The sequence below is a fragment of the Pagrus pagrus genome, assembly GCF_965226575.1.
Source record: "Pagrus pagrus genome assembly, contig: HAP1_SCAFFOLD_74, whole genome shotgun sequence".
NCBI classification, from domain to species: domain Eukaryota; kingdom Metazoa; phylum Chordata; class Actinopteri; order Spariformes; family Sparidae; genus Pagrus; species Pagrus pagrus.
Genome location: NW_028175389.1, coordinates 11,727 through 18,146, shown reverse-complemented (window position 1 = coordinate 18,146; position 6,420 = coordinate 11,727).

Below are 6,420 nucleotides of genomic sequence, written 5' to 3'. Positions count from 1 at the left end.
CCCATTTATTTCAATAGCTTCCAGGTCTTTGGACCGATTGACTCGAAACTTCTCCCAAACGTGCTCCTATACTGGCTGAACGAGACACAGCAGTCCCCGTTGGATTCGGGTGGAATTTGTATTTTTGGTGAATATTTTAGTGAAAGGGGCCATTTTAAATGAGGCTGGCTTAAGGGCTGCTGCTAGGGCTAGGGTTAGGGTTAAGGGGCTGGGGTTTCGGACCACGGTCGTCTTTTGACCGATTGACTCGAAATTGATCACGCATGTCCTCCTCACCGGTGGAATGAGGCTCGCCAGTTTTGGTTGGATTCTGGTGGAATTTGTATTTTACATGAATATTTTAAAGGAAAAGCGGCCATTTTTCATCAAAACCTCGGCCGATTTTTTCAATAGCTTCCAGGTCTTTGGACCGATTGACTCGAAATTTCCCCCAAGCGTGCTCCTGTACCGGCTGAACGAGACACAGCAGTTCCCGTTGGATTCGGGTGAAATTTGTATTTTTGGTGAATATTTTAGTCAGAGGGACAATCTTTCATGAGGCCTGGCTTAAGGCTGAGGCTAGGGTTAGGGTTAGGGTTAGGGTTAGTGATTGGCTGGACCGATTGACTCGAAATCGATCAGGCATGTCCTCCTCACTGGTGTAAGCAGGGTCGCCAGTTTTGGTTGGATTCCGGTGGAATTTGTATTTTACATGAATATTTTAAAGAAAAGACCATTTTTCACGAAAATATACCCCGCCCATTTATTTCAATAGCTTCCAGGTCTTTGGACCGATTGACTCGAAACTTCTCCCAAACGTGCTCCTATACTGGCTGAACGAGACACAGCAGTCCCCGTTGGATTCGGGTGGAATTTGTATTTTTGGTGAATATTTTAGTGAAAGGGGCCATTTTAAATGAGGCTGGCTTAAGGGCTGCTGCTAGGGCTAGGGTTAGGGTTAAGGGGCTGGGGTTTCGGACCACGGTCGTCTTTTGACCGATTGACTCGAAATTGATCACGCATGTCCTCCTCACCGGTGGAATGAGGCTCGCCAGTTTTGGTTGGATTCTGGTGGAATTTGTATTTTACATGAATATTTTAAAGGAAAAGCGGCCATTTTTCATCAAAACCTCGGCCGATTTTTTCAATAGCTTCCAGGTCTTTGGACCGATTGACTCGAAATTTCCCCCAAGCGTGCTCCTGTACCGGCTGAACGAGACACAGCAGTCCCCGTTGGATTCGGGTGAAATTTGTATTTTTGGTGAATATTTTAGTCAGAGGGACAATCTTTCATGAGGCCTGGCTTAAGGCTGAGGCTAGGGTTAGGGTTAGGGTTAGGGTTAGTGATTGGCTGGACCGATTGACTCGAAATCGATCAGGCATGTCCTCCTCACTGGTGTAAGCAGGGTCGCCAGTTTTGGTTGGATTCCGGTGGAATTTGTATTTTACATGAATATTTTAAAGAAAAGACCATTTTTCACGAAAATATACCCCGCCCATTTATTTCAATAGCTTCCAGGTCTTTGGACCGATTGACTCGAAACTTCTCCCAAACGTGCTCCTATACTGGCTGAACGAGACACAGCAGTCCCCGTTGGATTCGGGTGGAATTTGTATTTTTGGTGAATATTTTAGTGAAAGGGGCCATTTTAAATGAGGCTGGCTTAAGGGCTGCTGCTAGGGCTAGGGTTAGGGTTAAGGGGCTGGGGTTTCGGACCACGGTCGTCTTTTGACCGATTGACTCGAAATTGATCACGCATGTCCTCCTCACCGGTGGAATGAGGCTCGCCAGTTTTGGTTGGATTCTGGTGGAATTTGTATTTTACATGAATATTTTAAAGGAAAAGCGGCCATTTTTCATCAAAACCTCGGCCGATTTTTTCAATAGCTTCCAGGTCTTTGGACCGATTGACTCGAAATTTCCCCCAAGCGTGCTCCTGTACCGGCTGAACGAGACACAGCAGTCCCCGTTGGATTCGGGTGAAATTTGTATTTTTGGTGAATATTTTAGTCAGAGGGACAATCTTTCATGAGGCCTGGCTTAAGGCTGAGGCTAGGGTTAGGGTTAGGGTTAGGGTTAGTGATTGGCTGGACCGATTGACTCGAAATCGATCAGGCATGTCCTCCTCACTGGTGTAAGCAGGGTCGCCAGTTTTGGTTGGATTCCGGTGGAATTTGTATTTTACATGAATATTTTAAAGAAAAGACCATTTTTCACGAAAATATACCCCGCCCATTTATTTCAATAGCTTCCAGGTCTTTGGACCGATTGACTCGAAACTTCTCCCAAACGTGCTCCTATACTGGCTGAACGAGACACAGCAGTCCCCGTTGGATTCGGGTGGAATTTGTATTTTTGGTGAATATTTTAGTGAAAGGGGCCATTTTAAATGAGGCTGGCTTAAGGGCTGCTGCTAGGGCTAGGGTTAGGGTTAAGGGGCTGGGGTTTCGGACCACGGTCGTCTTTTGACCGATTGACTCGAAATTGATCACGCATGTCCTCCTCACCGGTGGAATGAGGCTCGCCAGTTTTGGTTGGATTCTGGTGGAATTTGTATTTTACATGAATATTTTAAAGGAAAAGCGGCCATTTTTCATCAAAACCTCGGCCGATTTTTTCAATAGCTTCCAGGTCTTTGGACCGATTGACTCGAAATTTCCCCCAAGCGTGCTCCTGTACCGGCTGAACGAGACACAGCAGTCCCCGTTGGATTCGGGTGAAATTTGTATTTTTGGTGAATATTTTAGTCAGAGGGACAATCTTTCATGAGGCCTGGCTTAAGGCTGAGGCTAGGGTTAGGGTTAGGGTTAGGGTTAGTGATTGGCTGGACCGATTGACTCGAAATCGATCAGGCATGTCCTCCTCACTGGTGTAAGCAGGGTCGCCAGTTTTGGTTGGATTCCGGTGGAATTTGTATTTTACATGAATATTTTAAAGAAAAGACCATTTTTCACGAAAATATACCCCGCCCATTTATTTCAATAGCTTCCAGGTCTTTGGACCGATTGACTCGAAACTTCTCCCAAACGTGCTCCTATACTGGCTGAGCGAGACACAGCAGTCCCCGTTGGATTCGGGTGGAATTTGTATTTTTGGTGAATATTTTAGTGAAAGGGGCCATTTTAAATGAGGCTGGCTTAAGGGCTGCTGCTAGGGCTAGGGTTAGGGTTAAGGGGCTGGGGTTTCGGACCACGGTCGTCTTTTGACCGATTGACTCGAAATTGATCACGCATGTCCTCCTCACCGGTGGAATGAGGCTCGCCAGTTTTGGTTGGATTCTGGTGGAATTTGTATTTTACATGAATATTTTAAAGGAAAAGCGGCCATTTTTCATCAAAACCTCGGCCGATTTTTTCAATAGCTTCCAGGTCTTTGGACCGATTGACTCGAAATTTCCCCCAAGCGTGCTCCTGTACCGGCTGAACGAGACACAGCAGTCCCCGTTGGATTCGGGTGAAATTTGTATTTTTGGTGAATATTTTAGTCAGAGGGACAATCTTTCATGAGGCCTGGCTTAAGGCTGAGGCTAGGGTTAGGGTTAGGGTTAGGGTTAGTGATTGGCTGGACCGATTGACTCGAAATCGATCAGGCATGTCCTCCTCACTGGTGTAAGCAGGGTCGCCAGTTTTGGTTGGATTCCGGTGGAATTTGTATTTTACATGAATATTTTAAAGAAAAGACCATTTTTCACGAAAATATACCCCGCCCATTTATTTCAATAGCTTCCAGGTCTTTGGACCGATTGACTCGAAACTTCTCCCAAACGTGCTCCTATACTGGCTGAGCGAGACACAGCAGTCCCCGTTGGATTCGGGTGGAATTTGTATTTTTGGTGAATATTTTAGTGAAAGGGGCCATTTTAAATGAGGCTGGCTTAAGGGCTGCTGCTAGGGCTAGGGTTAGGGTTAAGGGGCTGGGGTTTCGGACCACGGTCGTCTTTTGACCGATTGACTCGAAATTGATCACGCATGTCCTCCTCACCGGTGGAATGAGGCTCGCCAGTTTTGGTTGGATTCTGGTGGAATTTGTATTTTACATGAATATTTTAAAGGAAAAGCGGCCATTTTTCATCAAAACCTCGGCCGATTTTTTCAATAGCTTCCAGGTCTTTGGACCGATTGACTCGAAATTTCCCCCAAGCGTGCTCCTGTACCGGCTGAACGAGACACAGCAGTCCCCGTTGGATTCGGGTGAAATTTGTATTTTTGGTGAATATTTTAGTCAGAGGGACAATCTTTCATGAGGCCTGGCTTAAGGCTGAGGCTAGGGTTAGGGTTAGGGTTAGGGTTAGTGATTGGCTGGACCGATTGACTCGAAATCGATCAGGCATGTCCTCCTCACTGGTGTAAGCAGGGTCGCCAGTTTTGGTTGGATTCCGGTGGAATTTGTATTTTACATGAATATTTTAAAGAAAAGACCATTTTTCACGAAAATATACCCCGCCCATTTATTTCAATAGCTTCCAGGTCTTTGGACCGATTGACTCGAAACTTCTCCCAAACGTGCTCCTATACTGGCTGAGCGAGACACAGCAGTCCCCGTTGGATTCGGGTGGAATTTGTATTTTTGGTGAATATTTTAGTGAAAGGGGCCATTTTAAATGAGGCTGGCTTAAGGGCTGCTGCTAGGGCTAGGGTTAGGGTTAAGGGGCTGGGGTTTCGGACCACGGTCGTCTTTTGACCGATTGACTCGAAATTGATCACGCATGTCCTCCTCACCGGTGGAATGAGGCTCGCCAGTTTTGGTTGGATTCTGGTGGAATTTGTATTTTACATGAATATTTTAAAGGAAAAGCGGCCATTTTTCATCAAAACCTCGGCCGATTTTTTCAATAGCTTCCAGGTCTTTGGACCGATTGACTCGAAATTTCCCCCAAGCGTGCTCCTGTACCGGCTGAACGAGACACAGCAGTCCCCGTTGGATTCGGGTGAAATTTGTATTTTTGGTGAATATTTTAGTCAGAGGGACAATCTTTCATGAGGCCTGGCTTAAGGCTGAGGCTAGGGTTAGGGTTAGGGTTAGGGTTAGTGATTGGCTGGACCGATTGACTCGAAATCGATCAGGCATGTCCTCCTCACTGGTGTAAGCAGGGTCGCCAGTTTTGGTTGGATTCCGGTGGAATTTGTATTTTACATGAATATTTTAAAGAAAAGACCATTTTTCACGAAAATATACCCCGCCCATTTATTTCAATAGCTTCCAGGTCTTTGGACCGATTGACTCGAAACTTCTCCCAAACGTGCTCCTATACTGGCTGAGCGAGACACAGCAGTCCCCGTTGGATTCGGGTGGAATTTGTATTTTTGGTGAATATTTTAGTGAAAGGGGCCATTTTAAATGAGGCTGGCTTAAGGGCTGCTGCTAGGGCTAGGGTTAGGGTTAAGGGGCTGGGGTTTCGGACCACGGTCGTCTTTTGACCGATTGACTCGAAATTGATCACGCATGTCCTCCTCACCGGTGGAATGAGGCTCGCCAGTTTTGGTTGGATTCTGGTGGAATTTGTATTTTACATGAATATTTTAAAGGAAAAGCGGCCATTTTTCATCAAAACCTCGGCCGATTTTTTCAATAGCTTCCAGGTCTTTGGACCGATTGACTCGAAATTTCCCCCAAGCGTGCTCCTGTACCGGCTGAACGAGACACAGCAGTCCCCGTTGGATTCGGGTGAAATTTGTATTTTTGGTGAATATTTTAGTCAGAGGGACAATCTTTCATGAGGCCTGGCTTAAGGCTGAGGCTAGGGTTAGGGTTAGGGTTAGGGTTAGTGATTGGCTGGACCGATTGACTCGAAATCGATCAGGCATGTCCTCCTCACTGGTGTAAGCAGGGTCGCCAGTTTTGGTTGGATTCCGGTGGAATTTGTATTTTACATGAATATTTTAAAGAAAAGACCATTTTTCACGAAAATATACCCCGCCCATTTATTTCAATAGCTTCCAGGTCTTTGGACCGATTGACTCGAAACTTCTCCCAAACGTGCTCCTATACTGGCTGAGCGAGACACAGCAGTCCCCGTTGGATTCGGGTGGAATTTGTATTTTTGGTGAATATTTTAGTGAAAGGGGCCATTTTAAATGAGGCTGGCTTAAGGGCTGCTGCTAGGGCTAGGGTTAGGGTTAAGGGGCTGGGGTTTCGGACCACGGTCGTCTTTTGACCGATTGACTCGAAATTGATCACGCATGTCCTCCTCACCGGTGGAATGAGGCTCGCCAGTTTTGGTTGGATTCTGGTGGAATTTGTATTTTACATGAATATTTTAAAGGAAAAGCGGCCATTTTTCATCAAAACCTCGGCCGATTTTTTCAATAGCTTCCAGGTCTTTGGACCGATTGACTCGAAATTTCCCCCAAGCGTGCTCCTGTACCGGCTGAACGAGACACAGCAGTCCCCGTTGGATTCGGGTGAAATTTGTATTTTTGGTGAATATTTTAGTCAGAGGG